The sequence below is a fragment of the Mobula birostris genome, chromosome 10 (assembly GCF_030028105.1).
Source record: "Mobula birostris isolate sMobBir1 chromosome 10, sMobBir1.hap1, whole genome shotgun sequence".
NCBI lineage: Eukaryota > Metazoa > Chordata > Chondrichthyes > Myliobatiformes > Myliobatidae > Mobula > Mobula birostris.
The window spans coordinates 124,175,617-124,198,876 of record NC_092379.1 but is presented as its reverse complement, the minus strand read 5'-3'; the positions used below and the strand labels follow the sequence as shown (position 1 = coordinate 124,198,876).

At 42.6% G+C, this 23,260-nt stretch overlaps 1 protein-coding gene across 1 annotated transcript in view; it reads right to left on the bottom strand.

Moving 5' to 3' along the window:
- Nucleotides 1-11,860, bottom strand: part of rlim (ring finger protein, LIM domain interacting) — a 68,913-nt gene extending 57,053 nt beyond the window's left edge. The window contains exon 1 of the mRNA XM_072270918.1: nt 11,767-11,860. The gene's annotated coding sequence lies outside the window, so the exon portion shown is untranslated. The remainder of the gene's footprint in view (nt 1-11,766) is intronic.
- Nucleotides 11,861-23,260: the final 11,400 nt, after the last annotated feature.

Here is a 23,260-nt window from a genome sequence, read left to right as displayed (position 1 = left end):
GAATAATAAGTTAACATTTCAGGCCATTGACCCTTCATCAGAACACAGAAAGAGAAAGGAAAAAGAGAAATCTTAAGTTGCAGAGATAAGGGAAGGAATGTGTGATGGGTTTAGACCATGGCTACCATAGGATGAAATGTTAATGAAGGAAGAGGATGAGAAAGCGTGAGGTATTGCAAATAGTGGGTAGCAATAAGAGGGCATGTCCTGGGTTATGGGAATGCAGACTTTTGGGGGCACACCTTTTGAAGATGTCCTCAACGATGGGGAGGCTAGTGCCCAGATAGCACTGGCTGATGTTGCAACTTTCTACAGCTTTTTCCATTGTTGTGCAGTTGTCCTTCCATACCAGATAGTGACTAATTAGAATGTTCTCCATAGTCTTCTTCTTCGGTTGTCCATTGAAATCCGATGACAATGTCCACTCCTTTAACAGTGAGATCTTTGATGACTATACAGTCCTATCCTGGATCCATAAGCTCTATTGCAGGTGGAACATGTATATTTGGTAGTGGTGGCAACCATGGCTGGATTTCTCCTGGCTCTTTTCTAGTTGTTCCTTCCATCTCCAAGATACAAACCCCGTCCCTACACGGCTGTCGCCAAGTGGTACGGTCAGCGGTCTGATCTTGCACTTCCTTAAAGCATTCTTCATCTGATCCTTATAGCACTTTTTTGGCCTTCTAGCTGAGCGTCGACCATGATGTAACTGGCCGTATAACACTCTGCGGGGTAGCCGACATGGGGGCATCCTTATCACGTGCCCCAGCCACTGCAGCTGACGCTGGGTGATCATGGCCTCAATACTTCTGCAGTTGGTCTTTACAAGTATTTCAGTGTGAGGCACCCGCTCACGCCAGGTAATTCCCAGGATGCGCTGGAGGCAGCTTATGTGGAAGCGCTCCAAGAACTTGATGTGATGGCTGTAGGTTACCCAAGCTTCACAGCTATAAAAGAGGGTGGTGACACAGCCGGCTTGGTATACGGCAACCGTTGTGGAGGGACGAAGGCTCCTGTTCTGAAAGACTCTGCGCCGAAGTCTCCCAAAGGCAGCTGATAATGCGGCTCTGGATGTTGTTATCAATGCTGCTATCCTCAGAGAGAATGCTCCCCAGATATTTGAAAGATGGCACTACTGACAGCTTTTCATCACCAACTGTGAAGGCAGGTAGAGTGGATGGGACACAGGCACTCCATTGGCAAACCACCTGTGTCTTGGCGGTATTGACAGTCAGCCCCACCCTGCTGTACGCTCTCACCGCCACAGCAAGGACAGTCTGAAGATCCTCTGGAGTATGGGCCACAACAGCACAGTCGTCTGCATACTGCAGCTCCAGGACCTGCTCTCTACGGAGTTTGGTGGTTGCGTGGATCCTTCTGATGTCAAAGAGGTTGCCATCTAAACTGACGTCCACTGCCACACCACTGCTGTCTTCAACCTTGTTGTGGAGAAGCTTGGTAACACACGAGTACATCTGTAGAAATTTGCTGTAGTCTTTGGTGACATACCAAGTCTTCTCAAACTTCTAATGAAATGCAGTGGATCCCAGTTAATTGGGCCATCAGTCGATCAGGGCAGCAGCTTATTTGGGCAAACAAAAATTAACCAAGAAAATAGCTGGGACTCCCTTTATTTCTTTGTGACACTATGACATTTTATTGGGACAAGAGACTGTTGCCAAAGTTTCCAACTAGCGTCAGTTGCATGCGGTTGTGTGGCTGCTAGATATTACACCATAATTGAAGCAAACAATTTTTAAATAGTGTCAGTTGTATGTGTTTGTGTTCAAAAAGCAGCAATTTCTGTCAGATGGTTGGTGAGAAATAAGCAGCCAGACAATTAGAACGGTTTTACTCTCTGCATTTCAAGCATTCAGGCTTGCAGATGCAGTAGAGATATTAACATAAAAGCTAAATCAGGAATTTAAAACAGTAAAGTCAATTAATATAATTAAGACAAAGATTAATTCTTGATGAAAAGATTAACTTTTGGAAAGGAGTAACTCTGAAAAGCGTACCAGTTTCCTGCCCCTTTTCAATGAAACATTTAAGCAGATTTTCAATTATCCATGTTTTTATACTTTGTGGAAGAGTGAACAAAAAACAACTGTGGGCTCAATGACAGTTGTTTGATAATCTGGCTCTACAGTCAGAGAGAACTAATTCAAGACTGAAATAACCTGGTCATAGACACTTCAATTCTTAAGTTAAAAACTTCCAATGCTGAGCTAAACTTATTTTCTTCCAATGCATCTTAAGTCTTGTGCTGTGAAACTAAAAGATGTGTGTTCTGAGTCATATGTATCCTTGCATATACAGGTTTCTCGCGCCATCCGAAGGTAGAGCGTTCCTATGAAACGGTTCGTAAGCTGGAATGTCGTAAAGCGAGGAAGCAATTACCATTTATTTATATGGGAAAAATTTGTGAGCGTTCGCAGACCCAAAAATAACCTTCCAAATCATGCCAAATAACACATAAAACCTAAAATAACAGTAATATATAGTTAAAGCAGGAAGGATATGATAAATGCACATCATATATAAAGTAGAAGTACTTCTCTACAATCATTGCCGCACTGTTCTCCATAGTGAAAATCTCACGCAAGCACTCTCGGCAGAAACACTCTCTCCAGTAACCTTTAAGCTATGAAGCTGCCAAGTCATACCAAATAACGCATAAAAATACACAGCCTATATAAAGTAGAAATAATGTATGTACAGTGTAGTATCACTTACCGGAATCGGGAAGACAGTGCTGAGCACACTGATGATGGTGTGTTAGACTGAGTTGTCGGAGATTGGGGTGGTGCAGTGGACCCCAACCTCCAGGCCGCCGACCGATACCGATCCGTGAAGCATGCAGAGGTTCAGCGGTAGCCACGACGCACCCAGCACATCTTAAGAAAAAAGCCGAAATAAACAAGCTAATTAATTAGGTACCGCCCGGCACGTAAATGTCGGCCCAGATCAGAGGCGACGCAATTGGCAATCGCCTCTGATTTGGGCCAACATTTACGTGCCGGGTGGCACCTAATTAATTAGCTTGTTTATTTCGGCTTTTTTCTTAAAGATGTCCTGGGTGCATCCCAGCTACCACTGCATTCTCCGCGGCAATATATCAGTCCGTGGCCTGGGGGCTGGGGTGGTGGGACACTGGGGTGTCATCTCATCGTCGTCTGTTTCCATCAGGGCAGGCAGGTCATCTTCTTCTATGTCTGCCTGTCTCGATGTCGAAGGTCGAGGTTCGTCGTCTGCTAGGGCTGATGTGGAAGGCTTGTAAAACGACAGCATGCTTGACTGCTTAGCCTCGCGCATTTTTCTATCATACAGATCTTTATAAGCACTCAAACCATCCTGCAAATTTGCTCTAAACCTACATACCCTTTCAAAATTAAAGTCGTACTTTTCTGCAATTATTGTTGTCAATTGCAGCGAAAATCTCACGCAGTTGCTTCACGTTCAGTTCCTGGACGACTTCACTTTCGGTCCATTCGCTACTGCATTTGGTTTCAATCGTTATTCTTTCCTCTTCCAATTGCATCAGCTCTTCATCTATCAGTTCTTGTTCATGGAATGCCAAAACCTCTTCAACATCACCTTCGTCAACTTCCACAAGCCAAACTCACTTTGTTCTTACTTCATTCACCACGATCGAAATGCTTAATTATGTCTAGTCTTACGCTAAGTGTAACACCCTTACGAGCCCTTTTAGGCTTTTCCAATACCTCAGAACTCATCTTGCTAACGGCTGCTCACAGGCACGTGTTTAAGCAATGCCAGCTAGAATGCAGTTCCGGGGGAGGAGCTTGGCTGCTTGGGGCGCGCACTGCCTTTTATCACGTGCTGCCTTTTTTCCTAACAGTGAAAACACCTTCTGTTAGCGAAAACAGGTAACTAATGTAGGTCTTTCGTAACAGCGAGGTTTCGTCAAGCGAACGTTCGAAAAGCAGGGGACACCTGTAATCACAAAGTTAGCATACAGTGATCAGGAGGCAAATGGTATCATGGCCTTAAATGCCAGAGGATAAGTGTACAAGAGAAGAGGCAACTTGCTCCAATTGCACAAGGCCCAGGTAGGACAGTATCTGGACATTGTACGCTTGTCTGGTCTCCCTATCCGAGGATACACACAACAGAGAGACTGATCCCTGGCATGGTGGATACATGAGAGAACAAGCCTATGCTCATGTTTAGAACTATGCAAGACCACATATTCTGAAATTTGTTGGGTTTTGACAGATGTGGAGATGCTTCCATTGACAGGGATGTCTAGAATTAGTAATCAGTACGTCAAAGCAGGGGTTAGCCATTCAGGACAAAGATATTAAGAAATGCCTTTACTCAGGAGGCAATTAATCTTTGAAATTCTTTACCTATTAGGCCTGCAAAGGCCACGTTACTGAGTTCAAGCCAAGAGTTTGATGGATATTTAAATTTTCAGGTGAACTAGGCATACAAGGTTATCCCTGGATAGTGATGATAAGGTAAAAGATCAGCTATGATCTTAATGAATGACAGCCAGCTGAATAGTCCATGCCAGCCTCTATTTCTTGTATTCTTATGTCCCCAATTACCAACAAAGTTAAATTATCTATTGCAATATTTCAAATACTTTGAAGTAGTTATCAGGGAAATACAGCAAAATATTAACAAAGCTATGCATAAGAAGTCCAAAAAGTAATATTGAACTGAAACAAACCATTTAAGTTCTATTTACAGTATAGAGTCTAGGCACCATGAGGGTAAAAAGGCTTTAAACACAGAACAGAAGAAATGCCCCTGAATGGCTTCAGAGAAAATAAAATGCAGTTACATGGGCATATTTGCATAGTGGTTAGCACAATGGTATTACAGCACTAGCAGCCCAGGTCTAATTCTGTCTGTAAGGGGTTTGAACATTTTCCCCCAGACCACGTGGCTTCTCTCTGGGTGTTCCAGTTTCGTCCAATGTTCCAAATATGTAAGAGCTAGTAGGTTAACTGGTCACTGGGGTGTAACTGGGTAAGCAGGTTCATTAGGCCGGTAGGGCCTATTACCATGCTGATCGCTGATCGCTAAATAAATAAATCTGCAGAGATTGCTTTCTTTAGGGCAGAAAATCACAATATGATAAGTTGATAAAGCCATGAACTATTGGGTAAAATTCAAGAAAAATTACATGAAATAGCTGAAGGGCACTCACTTAAAATGACTGTGAAAAACCATAAGCAATAAGAAAATCTTAAATGGAACAATGGTTAAAATTTGGAATGTACTGCTTTATTTGATGCTGTTTGGAGACCTAGCATAGAATTAGATATATCCTTGGAGAATTAAAATGTGTAAGAATGGTAGAAAAGTAGGTAGTGGGACTCAGAAGAATATTTCTTAAATAAACTAGCTTTATGCTGTTATAATTCAAAGCAATCTTTGCCTGCATCAGCTAAAAAATCAAGTAATTCTCTAAATGATATTCCTAAAGTTTTTATTAGCTTCTTCCCATTGATTCAACTTCAAAGGGCACTTGTTGAATACGTGGTCCATTAAACAGGCTTGAAGAATCTCTGCTATTACTTCTGATAGAGAATTCATTTAAATAAACTACAGAAAGTTTGGCATTTGTCTTCAAAGGTAAGGATGTCATCAGAAAAACAATGTGCTAACAGTTAAAAGGCTATTTGGTCCATGCAGAGGGAGCTGTCTTTGTACCTAACCCTTACGTGAGAGTATTAAAAGTGGTCAAATATTGCAGGAAGTGATAAACGTTTCTCTCCTCAGCATGGATGAATACTGTTCACTGCTTAACAATACAAGGAGCCCCTAGCTAACGGTGAAATAGCAAAGACCAAAAGAGCAATCAAATATTTAGTCACTTCTGGACTTAGATGTTGACTTGCCAATGTACATTATTAGGAAAGGAACACAGCCCAATTATAAGACTGTTGACCAGGGATAAACAACCTCAAGCCAGAGGACTTACAGAAAATGTCAGAAATCAGATTCACAGAAACTACATTAATATTTCAAATAGTTGTGGGTGGCAGCCAGGTAGTGACTACCTCATTATCCTTATTCGGCTAATTTTATCTTCTTCTTACAAACTTTTTAATCTGCTTAAAACACATAAAATGTGAATAAGATCATATTTTTAAAACTCAGGATTAATTATCTCTTTTACACTTCACTCTGATTATTAAAGAAGAGATTAAAATTCTCTTCAGATTCACATTTTTAACATGTACATCAGAACGTACAGGGAAATATGTTGAACCACAAACAAGAAAAAATTTGCAGATGCTGGAAATCCAAAGCAACACATACAAAACGCAAGCCAGGTAGTATCTATGGAAATGAGTGAACAGTTGAAGTTTCGGGCCAAGACCCTTCATCAGGACTGGAGAAAAAAGATTTGAAGTCACAATAAGAAGGTGGGGAAAGGGGAAGAAGATATACAAGGTAGTAGGTGATAGGTGAAAATGGGAGAGGGGGAGCGGGTTCCCAATAGCCAACCATCTTAATTCCACTTCACATTCCGACATGCCAGTCCATGGCCTCCTCTACTGCAGCGATGTGGCCACATTCAGGCTGGAGGAAAACAACTTGTATTCTGCCTGGGTAGCCTCCAACCTGATGGCATGAACATCGATTTCTCAATCTTCCGGTAATTGCAACCCCCTCTCCTTCACCATTCCCACTTCCCTCTCTCTCCTTACATGCCCATCACATCTCTCTGGTGCTCCTCCATCTTCCCTTTCTTCCATGGCCTGCTGTTCCCTCCTGTCAGATTCTCCCTCCCCCAGCCCTTTTTCTCTTTCACCAATTGACTTCCCAGGTCTTTACTTTACCCCTTCCCATTTCACCTCTCAACTACTACCTTATATTTCTTCCTCCCCTCTCCTCACCTTCTTACTCTGACTTCTGACTTCTCATCCTCTTTTCCTCTAATCCCGAAGGGTCTCAGCGCAAAACTTGGACTATTTACTCTTTTTCCATAGCTGGTGCCAGGCCTGCAGGGAAATGTGTCATTTGTGCTAACAACCAAAACACTTAAAGATGTGCTGGGTGCAGCCCACAAGTGTCGGCACACATTCCAGCACCAACCCACAATGCTCATTCCACGGCACATACCCACAATGCTCAGCAGAACACAAACAGTAGCAGCAACAAAAAAACAAAAACAACAACAGAAAAACAAGGCCCTTTCCCACCTTCCACTCACACACAATGTGAGGCCTCCAGACCGCCAGTCCATAAGGCCATAAGTCGTAAGAGCAGAATTAGGCCTGTCTGGTCTGCTCCACCACTTTATCATGGCTGATTATTATTCCTCTCAACTCCATTCTCCTGCTTTCATCCTGTAACCTTTGACACTTACTGATCAAAAACCTATCAGTCTCTGCTTTAAATATACCCAACGATTTGACTTCAGTCACAATGAATTCCAGATTCCCACCTTCTGGTTAAAGAAATACCTCATCTCTGTTCTAATGGGATATCCTTACATTCTGAGGCTGTGCCTTATGGTCCTAGACTCACCCACTATAGAGAACATCTTCTCCACATCCACTCTCTAGAGCAGGAGTTCCCAAACTGGGGTCCACAGACCCCTTGCTTAGTCGTATTGGTCCGTAGAAACCCTGCTCCGGAGGGTCCCAGGGGCTCCACTAACCAAAGTCAACTAATTGCTTTCAGCACTCACAAAGTGATCTCCTCTGAACTGGAGAAAACAAACAGACTGGTTGACCACTCTGAAGAGCATCTCTATTGAGCGGTCCAGTATGACTCCTAGCTAACTGTCATACTTTAATTCTCCATCCACTCCCACTCTAATCTCCCCCATCTTCTCCCTCCCGCATTACCTTAGTGGTGATCAGTGTAAGCTCGGGGAACTGTGAGCCACATTCTGACTGGGCACATTGCCAGTTGTACTGAAATTATCAATCTTTAAACTTTGTTTTTTAAAGCTCCCAATGGTCTTGGACCAGAGTACACGGCACCTCAGTAGCGTAGTGGTTAGAGTGATGTTATTACAGCTTGGAGGATCGGGAGTTCAGAGTTCCAATTCCAGCATTCTATGTAAGAAAGCTTGTACGTTCTTCCCATATACGCATGGGATTCCTCCAGATTCCTCTCAAAGATGTACCAGTTAGTAGGTCAATTGGTCATTAGAAATTGTCCTGTGATTATGCTACAGTTAAAAAGATGGGTTGCTGGACGGCACGACTTGCTGGGTCAGAAGGGCCCATTCCGCACTGTATCTCTATATAAACAAAGTAAAAAAAATCATAGAGTTGCAAGCAACACACACAAAAGTTGCTGGTGAATGCAGCAGGCCAGGCAGCATCTCTAGGAAGAGGTACAGTCGACGTTTCGGGCCAAGACACTTTGTCAGGACTAACTGAAAGAAGAGATAGTAAGAGATTTGAAAGTGGGGGGCGGGGGGGGAGGGGGAGATCCGAAATGAAGGAAGACAGGAGGGGAGGGATGGCGCCAAGAGCTGGAAAGTTGATTGGCAAAAGGGATACGAGGCTGGAGAAGGGAGAGGATCAAGGGATGAAAAGCCAGGGAGAAAGAAAGGGGGAGGGGAGCACCAGAGAATGGAGAGCATGCAAGGAGTTATAGTGAGAGGGACAGAGGGAGAAAAAAGAGAGAGGAAAAAAAAATGGAATAAATAAATAAATAAGGGATTTGGTACGAAGGGGAGGAGGGGCATTAATGGAAGTTAGAGAAGTCAATGTTCATGCCATCAGGTTGGAGGCTACCCAGGCAGAATATAAGGTCTTGTTCCTCCAACCTCAGTGTGGCTTCATCTTGATAGTAGAGGAAGCCATGGATAGACATGTCAGAATGGGAATGGGATGTGGAATTACAATGTGTGGTCACTGGGAGATCCTGGTTTCTCTGGCGGACAGAGCGTAGGTGTTTTATAATCCTGCTTGAGCTCTCAGATCTTCTTCTGCCAGTCTTTTAAATTTAAACAATTTCCCTCAAAAGATAATTGTCAGGTCAGCTTTATTTGAATTCAATACCTAAAATTACAAGGGATGCAGACTCAGTTGACATTTTTAAATGCCAAACCCTATTTAACCTTGCTCTTAACTAACATCTTTTGTCTTTTATTTTCATGTTTATTTTTATTTTATTTTCATGTTTGCACTTTATCCAATAAAGCATTTTGAACATCATCTGTATGAAAAATGGTCTATAAATGAGCTATTACTACTACTTAAAGTAACCTATTTTTCTCTCCACAGACTTGCTATTATTTCAATTTTCCCTTTGTCTCCAACTGCCAGGTCTTTTTATTAAGCAATCATTCCCTTTACAAAACTTTATCACAGATGTTCCTTCTGTTCTCTCCATCTTCTTCTCTCTCCAACTTAAAACACACCCGAACATTTCTGATCAACACACACATGCAAAATGCTGGAAAAACTCAGGTCAGAAGGGAAGTTATTACCCCAAAGATCAGGCTTCTGAACTCTCGTGGATAACTTCACTCACAACAATGAATTAAGTACTTAAAAGGACTTGACAACTCATGTTCTCAGTTTCATTTATTTATTACTTGTTTGTATTTTGACAGTTTGCCTTCCTCTTGGTCCCAGACTCTTAGACTTGCAGAGATCAGGCCTCCAACCACCAGTGATGTCTCACAGACATCAGGTCACCTCCAGACTTGCTGACCTCTGGACTTACACCATTGGCCTTGCGCTCAAACCTGCTGAGCTTTGGGCATTCACCCCAGGACTTACTGATCACAATGAGACTTCAACCTTCAGGCCTTGACTTTCAGGGTTGCACAGACCTTTGACCCCTGTGGTCTGGGGAATGACTGGTCCTCGTGACTCCCGCCCACACGACCTCCGATCCAGCACTTACTGACCTGGGGATCGCTGGTCTCCCCAACCTTCCAGGTACTGTTTAACCTATCATTTGTCCCCCTCATCCACATGGACACTATTTAACTTGCACTAAGGAGAATCAGAAATTACCCTCTCTAAATTTATTTCACTTTTCTGATACATTTCCTTATTTTGTGTCCTTATTTGTGCATTAAAGTTTAAAGCATCATAAAACATCAACTGTAAAAGTTATGAAGAATGAATAATACAAGAAATCATGGCTCTTTGATTCCATTTTGGCCCACTAAAGATTCAGTAAAAAAGCCCAGATTATTGCACTGTTTGTCAGTCAGTATCGTGACATCTAATTCTTATTCGAGAAAATCCACATGGTATCATATCAAATCAATCTATAGTACATGAAAGATCATCAGCCTAAAATAGTGACCATTTTACTTTCACCAGATGCCTGACCTGAGCACTTCCAATATTTTGTTCATACATATTTTGCAATTCAGGTTTCCAAATCTGCAAAGTTTTGGTTTCCTATCACAGATACAATTTTGCCCCATAATTGCAGGTTTTTAATAAAGGTATTTATAATACTATGTTATAATGGAACTATCGGAAGGAACCATTATTTGGTCAAATGGATAAGTGCAAGAGTGTTAGTATACTCCTGCAAAGAAGAAAAATTAAATGTTGTTAACTATAAGCACAAGCTCAGCAAATATCCCACATCTCTTCATCCCAGAGATCTTCAGAATCTCTCCCCTCCCCGCCTCCAAACCCATCAGGTATAAATGGAAGGGGTCTATTGATATGGGAAAAGGAAAATGGCAATAAAATATTGACATATCAAAAAAGGACACACACACACACACAGCCAGATTCAAAATTCAAAAGATGTTAGGTGACAAATAATAAAATCTGAATTCCTCCAAAACACATGCACAAACTGTTTTATCATTCCTTCACTTACCAGTCTTTCTCCTGATTAGTAGGACCACCATTTAGAAAGAAAAAAAACATAAATAAAATTGATGGACAATTCTAGACTGTATAGTCCAGCATGAAAGTATTAATTCTTTGTAATATCTGGTACTGCAACGCAGGTAATAATGGACACTACAACCCTGCTGTAGTATTTACAGAAAATTCCATTTCTAAAATGCCGAAAGTATACGTTAATATGGAAAATAATAAATAATTTTAACATCAACCATTTGTCTCCAAGCAGGGAACACGCATTCCAGCTACAATATCAAAATACTGACCTACATAAATCCAGTTATGCAATCAGTTAAAACTGTAAATTTCTGCCAATAATTCTACAATATTTCAAACAGAGTTGTTGTGACTGAATACACAAAAAGGTTCAAAATAAAGCAGAGGCAAACCAACCCCTCCAACCTTTCAATTCAAGCAACATTTATGCAACACACCCCAGCAGGAAATGCCTATTCATAACGATCACAGAACAGGGGAAGCTGTCGGTGAAACGGGGCAGAAATAGAGTAGCTAATACTACTAGGTCCTACTTAATTAATCAAAACTGACAGCAAAAAAAAAGTATTTTTAAAAGGAAGAGAAATAAAGATTGATACGATAAAATGATCTTAGGGTGACACTTGATATTTGATATTAAACATACGCCCCCACCGGGAAGGGATTGGTTGCAGAAAGTCTTTGATATTTTAAGAAATCAAACCAACATCCCACAAAACCAAGGCCCTCCATGGAGAGGTTTTATTCTACCAGAGCCCAGGAAAAAGCCTCGGCCTTCTGGAGCCCGATGCCTGGGACTTGCGTAAGACGCTAGGCCTCAGAGCCTACGCCATTCCTCCGGCGGTACCAACACCAACCGGGCCGAATTCTGCCTTTAGCCGTGGGCAGTAACCTCACGATCGGCCCGGGCCCCCGCGACGCCCGACTCTCTCACCGGCTCTCTCCTGGTAAAAACGTTGCGCTGAATCAAGGGCGCACTGTTCACACAGCCACCACCATTGTTAGGCGGCGATAACGGAAACAGGAAGTCGTCCAGCGAATCACTTTCCCCATTCCTTCTCTCAAACTGTGCCCCCCAACCTTCAAAGGGATTGTCCTTGAAGGAGGATTCCGGCTACTTCTCAGCAACAGTGCAGAACAAAGGAACACTATATGCTTTGTTAAAGATAAATCTTCTCCTAGATCATATTAAACGACAGACGTCATACCAGGTGGCTGAAATTAAACTTTACAAGTGGTAGTTACAATCAGAATCAGAATCAGGTTTATTATCACCAGCAATACATAATCTAGCAGAGAAAATTAATAATAATAAATAAAATAAAATAATAAGTAAACAAGTAAATCAATTACGTATATTCAATAGATTACAAAAAAGTGCAAAAACAGAAATACTGTATATTTTTTAAAAACTGAGGTAGTGTCCAAAGATTCAATATCCATTTAGGAATCGGATGGCAGAGGGGAAGAAGCTGTTCCTGAATTGTTGAGTGTGTGTCTTCAGGCTTCTGTACCTCCTACCTGATGGTTAACAGTGAGAAAAGGGCATGCCCTGGGTGATGGAGTCCTTAATAATGGAGCTGACCTTCTGAGACACCGCTCTCTAAAGATGTCCTGGGTACTTTGTAGGCTAGTACCCAAGATGGAGCTAACTGGATTTACAACCTTCTGCAGCTTCTTTCGGTCCTGTGCAGTAGCCCCTCCATACCAGACAGTGATGCAGCCTGTCAGAATGCTCTCCATTGTACAACTATAGAAGTTTTTGAGCGTATTTATTGACATGCCAAATCGCTTCAAACTCCTAATAAAGTATAGCCACTGTCTTGCCTTCTTTATAACTACATTGATATGTTGGGACCAGGTTAGATTCTCAGATATCTTGACACCCAGGAACTTGAAGCTGCTCACTCTCTCCACTTCTGATCCCTCTATGAGGATTGGTATGTGTTCTTTCATCCTACCCCTCCTGAAGTCCACAGTCAGCTCTTTCATCTTACTGACGTTGAGTGCCAGGTTGTTGCTGCGGCACCACTCCACTAGTTGGCATATCTCACTCCTGTACACCTTCTCATCACCACCTGAGATTTTACCCACAACGGTTGTATCGTCAGCAAATTTATAGATGTTATTTGAGCTATGCCTAACCACACAGTCATGTGTATATAGAGAGTAGAGCAGTGGGCTAAGCACACACCACTGAGGTGCACCAGCGTTGATATGTTATCACCAATCCGCACAGATTGTGGTGTTCCGGTTAGGAAGTCGAACATCCAATTGCAGAGGGAGGTACAGAGGCCCAGGTTCTGCAATGTCTGAATCAGGATTGTGGGAATGATGGTGTTAAATGCTGAGCTATATTTGATGAACAGCATCCTGACGTAGGTGTTTGTGTTGTCCAGGTGGTCTAAAGCCCTGTGGAGAGCCATTGAGATTGCGTCTGCCATTAACCTATTGTGGCAATAGGCAAATTGCAAGGTCCTTGCTGAGGCAGGAGTTCAGTATAGTCATGACCAACCTCTCAAAGCATTTTGTCACTGTCGATATGAGTGCTATCAGGCAATAATCATTAAGGCAGCCCACATTATTCTTCTTAGGCACTGGTATAATCATTGCCTTTTTGAAGCAAGTGGGAACTTCTTGATCAGAGAAACAGATTTGGTAGAGTAGAAATCCTTTGACCCAACTCATTCATGCCAAATATGATGCCAATCTAAACTATTCCAATTTGCTTCTGTTAAACTATATTCCTCTATGCCTTTCCTCTGTTCCTGTCTAAATGCCTTTTAAACATTGAAAGTATACCTGCCTCTAACACCTCCTCCGACAACTCAATCCTGATAACTGCCACTTTCCGTGTGAACAATTTACCTTTTAAAATTTTCCATCCTTACCTTAATCTTGTGTCCTCTGGCTCTAGATTCCCCTACCCCAGTAAAAGATTCTCATTATTTACCCTTTTCTCAGCATAACCTTAAAAACTTCCATTCAACACTCCTAAAGTTTGTTCATTTTCTTATTCGTTCATTCTCATTCTCTTTCTCTCTCTCTATACACACACACACACACACACACACACACACACAGAGAAAAAAAACTTAGATCAAAAAGGTGCAAGTAGAAAAATTCTAAAATCTTTTCTAAGTACAGTATATTAGAAGCAAGAGAGTAGCTGGCGAAAGAGAGGGTCACAAATGGGTAATTATATGTGAAATCAGATATGAATTCTTTTGCATAAGATATAGAAACAGAATTAAGCCTTTTGATCCATCATCTGTTCCACTATTAGATCATGGCTGATTTACTATCTCTCTCAAACCTCTTCTCCTGCTTCACCCTTTTAACACCTTTACTAATCAAGAACCTATCAAGCTTCGCGATAAATATAACCAGTGACTTGTCCTCCACAGCTGTCTGTCCAATGAATTTCACAGATTCACCACCCTCTATTCCATTTGCTTGCATTAACTGGGTCTCCTAAATAACTGGGTTACCAGATAAAGTCAAAGCCAGCTGACACTTTAGCTGGTGTACTCTGCAAGTCATATTTCCCTGTATTTTTTTAGTATGTGTTCAAATCCTCATCTATCCATTTTAAATAGTCTTTCTGTGTCTGTATGAAGGGTGACTGGGAACCCTTATGATATTGCTGACTTTTTTTCCAGCATCATTTTGTATATATGTCCTAATGGAAGGCAGGCTGGTGCTGATGATGCATTGGGCCGTTTTAACTGCCTACTATCAAGCCCTCCTGTCTGTCACTGTAGTCTCCGTATCGCATAGTGATGGAGCAGGTTAGGATGCTCTCCCCTATGCATCTATAGAAGGCCGTGAGTACTGGTGTGCATAGGCTAGGTTAATTAAATTGATGAAATAGATAATTTGATGAAGTGCATTTTTAAGATAGGCATAGCAGGTTGGTTGGTACATTGAAGTTGAGAACCAGAAGTGTGGAAGTGCCTAGAGCTTAAGAAGCTCCAACTCAGAGAATGAGCTGGAGTCTGGGCTTCAAATGCTGTGGTGCAGTTAAGGCGGGGGGAAAGTCATTGAAACATTTTGTGCTAGGACATTATCATACTCCTTAAATTAAGCACTGCCGTGTTAGTCAGCCAAGAGGAAAAGGACAATGTGACTGAGTGAGGTAGTGCGGGATCTCAGAAGTAGCAATGCGAGAGTCTCAGACCCTTGCATGTGCCTGTAAGTCTGAGGCTGCAGCCTAGACGGTCAAGGGCAGAGATGACTGGGCCGGTGAGCAAGCTGAGCATAGCGGCAAGGTGTGGGGACCACTTATGGGGGAGTGAAATGGAATGTAGAGAAGTTCACAGCAGACATGAACATGAACATGAGTCTCAAAGTCTCCTAACAGAGATAACATTCGAGATTGTTTATTGTCATTCTTCAGTACTGGAGTTCAAAGGAGAATAAAATGATTGTTACTCCGGACCTAATCAGCTTAAAAAAACACAACAAGCATAAAGAACAAAAACAAAAAAAAAACACAATAAATATAAAATAAAAAAAAATCCCATCAAACACAATGTGGAGTTTACTGCTATATTCTTATCTTATTTTAAATATAGAACATCAAGAGGTGATGTGTATGTGGGGGGTGGTAGGATAATGGGTGGGGGTGTTGACCAGCCTGATAGCTTGGGGGAAGAAGCTGTTTTTAAGTTTAGTGGGCCTGGTGTGAATGCTGTGTAGCCTCTTCCCTGATGGGAGTGGGACAAATGTCCATGAGCAGATCCTTCATAACATGGCTGGCCTTCTCTGGCACTTTTCTGTACATATGGCAGCTAGACTGCTGTCAGTGATGCATCGGGCTGTTTTAACTACCTGTTGTACAGCTCAGCTATTAGAATGGATTTTGATTGAGAGGTGTAGACAATTTTGGAGATTCAGTTGCTGTTGTGCATATAAGACCAATGAGATGACAGAACCAAAGGTTCTGCTTAAGGAGCACTGGGTGCCTCAAGTCCAAATTATAAAGCAGAACAATTAAATTAACAATCGCTCATAATCACCACTTGTTCAATATTCTTATCTTATTTTATGTCACTTGGCATATGGTTCAGAGAGTAATAATATTGGCTTCGTTTCTCTCTGGGCCATGTGCACTATGCAATAATGTTAGTGAGACCTGAACATTGAAACAACACAAACCAGGAGCAGGAATATGCCACCAGGTCCCTCAAGCCTGCCCCGCCATTCAATATGATGTAACCAGGTGACCATCGAATCTTATTCATTATCGTTAAAAGTGTACTTAGGCATCCATCCGGGTAATGCTAGAATAGTTGTCTGTGCCTTTAAGTGGAGACGGTGATGTCATTACGCACGCGCGGGATAGTGGGGAGACCATTTTTGTTTTCGACAGAAGAAGCTGGTGGGACTTTGAGGTTAAGTTCCTCCCAGAGATACTGGGCATGATGAGGAACGGTGAGTGTTAACTGACGATATCCATGTGAATTTGTTTATGCTTGTTGGCGAATCGAGAATATAGGTAATTTGACAGGTTTTACATGTGGATGCTTTAGATTTTCACGAGTGAAGGCATCGGCGCTGGACAGCGTGGCTTGTGCAAAGTTCCTTACCGGCCAAGTAGGTCAGTCTTCCTGTAATTTAACTACCAGGCAATAGCTTGTAAAAGTTGTGCCAAAGTGTACCTTTTGTCTCACTTTATTGTATCATGACTGATTGTGCATGTAACAGCATAACGTGAATGTTTAGTCTCTGTTTGGAAGTTCAGCACGTGTGTACTAAAAAGTAGTAGACGTCTTAGATGAGATGTATTCGCTTACATTTTCGCCGCTATGTATAAGGTACAGGGTTGGTGGGATTCTAATGTTGTTTGTATTGTGTTCCTTCAGAATTGCCACTACTGTATTAGTTCTGCATTAATTTTGTATTAGTTTTGTGGGGTTTGCTTTATGTATTTTTATACCGCAAACGCAATTCGTTGATACACAAGGGTGTGGATCGAAAATTAAACTGAGATTGTAATGGCAGGAACTGGTTGTAAATTCGTTTGTTCTGTTTTGAGACCCTCTTCTGGCACTAAAACATCTAAAACAGATAAAGGAATTAAAACCCAAAAAAGTATTTGTTGTCCTGAGTGTGTACTTTTCCCCAGGCTACAAAAATGATGCACCCAAGGGCTTCAATACCTCTTCTGTACCTCACCATTTAAGTCTATCATCTTTCAGATTTTTATTTCCCTGTCTCCATTCTAAATACTTTTAGAGATGTAACTCTCATGAATAGATCATTTCTGGATTTCACTCCACACTGCGATTGTTTTCTACTCATCTTATATTTAACTACATCTCCTTTTTTGTGACCCAGCCACTGCTGAAAACATCTCTGCATTTACCCTATCATGCCTCCTTACGATTAGACATACTTCAAAAGGATTACCCCTCGGTAATCCATGGAACATAGGTACAAACTGTTTTGCCTCTTCTGATAGGACAATTCTCTCATTCAATTAATTGGCCTGGAGAATCTCGTTTGGGCTGATTCCAATGTTAATATATCCCTGTAGAGGACCAAACAGTGTGGCACTCCAGGTGCGGTCTCACCAACACACTACAGAGTGGTAACAATTCTTACCTTTTTTTCATTTCCAACCCTTTTACAATTAAGGCCAACATACCATTTGTTTTCTTACCTACCTGCCGCAGTTGTCTATCATAACTTCACGATTCTTGCAGAGGAGTGAAATAGACTGGCAGGTTGAGTGGTGACACAACAACAACATCGTACCCAACATCAAGACCAAGGAATTGATAGCGGACTTTGGAAAGGGAAAGTCAGAACACCCACCTGTCCTCATTGAGGGGTCGGTGGTGGAAAGGGTGTGCTGCTTCAAGTTTCTGGCCAAGAGTGTATCCCAGGCACAACACATTAATTGTCCTCAAGATGGAGGTTTTCTGACTGTATGGAGTTTGCACGTTCTCCCATCATAGCATGGGTCTCCCCTGAGAGCTCCAGTTTCCTCCCATGTCCCGAAGATGTGATTGCTGGCAGGTTAGTTGGCTGCTGTAAGTCACACCTGCGTATAAATGAGCAGTTCTTGAAGAACAGGGGTGGGGAAGAGTGCAGGGTGATGGGAAACATGAGGAGATTATTGTAATAGGGTAAATATAGAATTAGTCTGAGTGTTGGTGTAAACTTGGCCAGCTTCAGAATGGACACTAGCTTCAAGGACATCCTCAACAGGCGATGTGCCAAGAAGTTTTTCCATCCATAACGAAGGACCCTCACCAGCCAGGGCATGCCCTCTTCTCATTGCTGCCATCAGGGAGGAGGTATAGGAGCCTGAAGACAGACACTCGATGTTTCGGAACAGCCTCTTCCCCTCCACCATCAGATTTCTGAAGGGACAATGAACCAATCCATGAACACTACCTTTCTATTTTTGCACTACCTATTTAATTTACTTTTCACATATATTTCTTGTTGTAACTTACAGTGTTTTTCTGCATTGCATTGTACTACTACTGTAAAACACAGATAGTATGACATATGTTAGTAATGATGAACCTGATTCTGAATGGGTGTTTGGAAAGGTCTGTTTGTTATCTGCACCACCCTTTGATTCAATCTCTGCAGGGAACAGGTTGTGCTCCTTTTCTGTTTAACAAAAGATTGTGGCCCCATTTATGACATCAGAAAAGACTAGTCTGGACAAACAAATGTTACTGATTAACGGAGGATGTCTAGATAAACTTTGTTACAGAAAATGTAGCCAGTATCTCTGGTCAAGGAAATTGTTCATTTCTGCCAAGGAAATGGTCTGAAGTGAGATCAGACAACAACGCCTGTATGAATTTACTCACATGGGCCCCTGGTCTCTTTGGAGAGTGGAGGTCAGTGTGAGAGGTGGTGTTTTCTGGGTCAGTGTACTTGTTTTTCAACTACTAAATGTCTAAGTTCCTCTGCTCTGGGGAAGGACTTTGACTGATTTTAATCAGTTCACTTCTCTCTCCTGATACTGTCTGCCTGTATCTTTGGGAATTTTTATTTGCAATATTTGAAGTTTTTTTTTGCTACAGTGATGATTTCATTTGCCCTTTGTAGTTCAGATGCCAATATGGACTGAAGCCAATTGGATTGAAATCGTTTGATATCTTGAAATATTAACCCACATCTACTGGAGGGCAGAGGGAGCCCACCTATTGTTGAGGTTTCAGTCAAACCAGGGCTGTTTCAATAGTATCTGAGAGCCATTGAGTGTCAATGTGACAGTGGGACAGAGAAAGCTGCTCCAGGGTGCGGGTGAAACAGTGCACAGGAGGATCCCACCGCAGCAGGACCCCCTGGGACTGCAGGAGCTCTTCAGATGAATTTGTCTCATTGACATGTGGCTCCCTCCTCCACATCTCATTTCACCAGATTCTCAATATACATTAACTGATCCAATGAAGTGTTTGGTTCATTCCAGTCTGATTATTTTAACCAAGCCATTCTGACAACATCTGACTTCAGGTCATCCATCAAAGTTGATTTCGTTCGACCAGTATGGCATCCCTTTATGTGATCTTTATTTTCTGTTGGAGCTCCCGAGTGTTTCAACCAGACTGTTCCGAAGTGTTCCTCATATCAGGGATTTCCTCAGAATTCTCCTGCCTGCCTTTCCCCAGTCTGATAACATTGGGTCTGTTCATTCAGCCAAATGGCTTTCCAACCAGATTGTAGATTTTGTTTATCCCCTCCAATGTCGGCAGCCATATGACACATCAAATGCATGACTTGTCCGGGAGTCAACAGAGTGGCCAGAATTTGAATGTCACATTGTGGGTGCAGATTGTTTATATTATTGATATGTCGAGATTCAGTCCAGATCTTCAAACCACTATGGAGCACCTATCAACCGTCCCAAGTTCTGAGATTTGTGAGAAAACACTGGTCTTCTTCCATAGACCCTGTCGCCATTCCTAAACAGCTTCGCTTGCTTGGTCATTAATGGATTCAGTCGTGGCATGGCTGCCAGTCCTGTTTTATCATCACCTACATGACTGGAGGGGACTGTAATGTCCATCCCGCATTCCTGCAAAATCGGATCGTGGCGCTGCTTTGGATTATTATCCACTATAGAAGGTGTTTGCCGAGGAAGAGGGTCAGTGACAGGATCCTCACTCTGACAACCTCGCCGTGCTTCTCCACACTATCTCACTTTGTCTCACTATCTCGCTTTGCATACTTCACTGTGACTCAGTTACTCTTCAAACCTTTGTTTCTCTCTCTCTCTCTCTCTCTCTCTATCCATCCATCCCATAGGTTGAAGCTGGTTCCTTTCAGTCAGTTAGTGGGGTTGACCCCACTCCTCAGAAAGGAACAGCGTGTGCGTGAGTGGATTTTAGGTGAGTAGGGGGTTGCACAGGTCCAGACCCACCCTCTCGAAATCCCCTCCTGGATCCAGTGGCATGGTGGGGTCCACGACGGCTGAGGGAGGTTCTGTTGCAGTGAATGGCCAGACCAAGCTTCGATGCAAGGGATGTCCTTTCCGCGCTTCACGGCATATGTTTGCCAGATGGCCATTGACCCTACAAGAGGGTTCATCCACCCTTTGTCAGGTCTTGTTTTTCGTCCTGCAGGGTGTCTAGCCACCCTCCTCACCAGGCAAGCCTGGTGGGGGAGCCGGTTTAGTTGCCGATCACCCGATCGTGTGACAGGTAGTACTGGGTTACATGATACCAGTAGCACTCAGACAACTGACCTGACCAAGTTTCTTACTTGTTTGGCGAATACATGGATTTGTTCCTTAGATTTCTCAGACTTTATCCTGCAGATATTGAAAGTGAACATGCTGTCTCTTTCTCAGTTGTTAAGACAGCTAATGTCCATCCAGTATACATTTTTCCCTTAGACACTCTCTGGCATCTTGTCCCATGCCCTTTTAATATTATCTACGTGTTCAAATTTCAAAGTAAATTTATCATGAAGGTATGTATATGTCACCATATATTTCCCTGAAATACATTTTCTTGCAGATGTTTACTATAGAACAAAGAAATACAATAGAACTAATCAAAAACTAAACAAAAGACTGACACCCAGTGTGCAAAAAGAGAATCTGTGCAAATACAAAAAAAATCATTATTTATGTATTATTATTAAACAATAATAATGAATAATCCTAAGAACATGAGTTGTAGAGTGTTTGAAGGTGGTCCCTAGGTTCTAGAATTAGTTCAGAGTTGAGCTGAGTGAAGTTATCCACTCTGGTTCAGGACCCCGATGGTAATGTGTGCTAGCGAACCTAGTGCTGTGGGATCCAAATCTCCTATATCTCCTGTTAGGGCGTTTTGGGGTTAATATAGCAAATAACTTCAGCAACTAACTTCAGCCATCAATTTTCAGGTCTAAATATGGACTGTAGATTAAATTTAAAATGCAGCTTTGGACAATGAGATCATAGAGCTGTGAAAACAGGAAGGAGAAGAAGATGGCGGCGCGACGCAGCGTGCGCAGCCATTCCGAATGGTATCGATATGTGTTAACTAGGGGGCCATGCACAATCCTGATTTGATGGAGACAGGTGACACCAGGAGCACAATCGTGGACAGTGCAATGATTCAGGAACTTTACGACTTCTTCCCAAGTCCTGGGGTTGAATGGACGAGCAAGGAATTAGTTTCAAGCCTGCTCTGAGACCGGGGTCATACTGAATCCGGAGTATGGCCTTGTTGATTAAACCAGACAGCTGTATATGCCCAAATAAAACAATGTTCCTCTAGACCAAGGTGCACAACAGTAACTCACACACAAAGCACATAAAGTAATACAATTTTACCACTAGATAATTAATTATCTATGTATTAGTGAATTTATGGAGCAGTTACAATGCAAGTAAACACTACTGATGGTTCATTTACGATGAGACTGGGTTGTGGCAGGGAGTTCAGTAGTCTTATGGCCTGAGATAAGAAGCTGTCTCCCATCTGACCATTATTCTCTTAATACTATAATAGCTCTTGCCTGACAGTAGAGGGGTCATAGAGTTTGTTGGCTGGATCGGAGGGATTCAGAATACTAAGATCCCTGCGTATGCAACACTGATAAATTTCTCTGATGGATGGAAGAGAGACCCAGATGACACCCACAGCCATCCTCGCCAGGGTCCCGCACTTATCCTGCAATTCTCAAGAGAACCCATGTTGAGTTTTTATTGGATGAAGTTAGGAACAGGAAGTGAGGAGGGAGAGGGAACATTAATGGGAGGGTGGAGAGGGGGTGTTAGTGGGGAGGGAGAGGGGAGATCTTCTGTAATAACCAATAAAGTGATTGTTTGGAACAGAAAACTTTGTTTGGTGTCTCAGGGTTTAGTGGGCTTGTAACTTTCTGGTCCCTCCACTGACGCACCTTTCCATTCATCCCTCGGTACACCCTTGGCCTCACCAGACTTCCTTCAGGTGCAACCAACGCATGTCCCTCCTTCCCTCCTCAAAAACGGTGAGGGAGGAGGGTGTGATGGGTGAGTGGGGGGGGGGGAGAAAATAATTCTCCCACTACTATGCCTAAGAGGACTGGAGAGATGTGGTGGGCTGAAATCGAGGGGGCAGCGATGTTCCACAATAAGCAGCACTGCGGTCAAACAATCCCTCACATAATTTATATTCCTGCCTCTCTTCCACGCTACCGTTTACAGATTATAATGCCAAAATGTTCCCAAGGCCCCATTCACTTTTAAAGTCTTGTGCTCACTCCTCGTGCTATCTCAATCTGAAAGGCCCTGCTCACGCCACCTCAAGCAATCTTGTGTTTCCATCTGCGACTATTGGCCAAAAGACATCTTCTCCAACCACTGGGAAAATACTCCGCCACCCACATTTCTGTGCAGCACACTGGCTCTCTCTCTCTCTCTCTCTCTCTCTCTCTCTCTCTCTCTCTCTCTCTCTCTCGTTCTCTCTCCCTCTGGTATATACCACTAAAAAATAAGCATTTCGTTGCTCACAAACACTTCGCAAAGCATCACTTAGTAAAGACTAAGATGGGAAAAAAGATCCAGTGGATGAGACTAAAGTGGAACTTTTTGACCTCAATACTAGTCGGTACATAGGGCATAAATCGAATACTGTGCATCAGCTGGGAAACACCACCCCTACTGTAAAATATTGCAGAGGTAGCATCACACTGTGGGGATGCTTTTCAACAGTAGGGACTGGAAATCTGGTCAGGATTGAGGTGAAAATGAATGCTGCTATCTACAGAGGGGTCTGGGATCAAAACCTGCTAGCCTCTGGCAGAAAGCTTAAAATGGGTAGGGAGTTCGTCTTTCAGTAGGACAACAACACAAAGCACTCTGCCGGAGTAACCATGGAGTGGCTTCTGTGACAAGAATACACATAGATTAAGATGTTAGCTGTCCTGGGCTGGCACCAGTGGGATCAGCAGTTGGTCTGCCACCTGTCTTCAGGAGAAAGAGA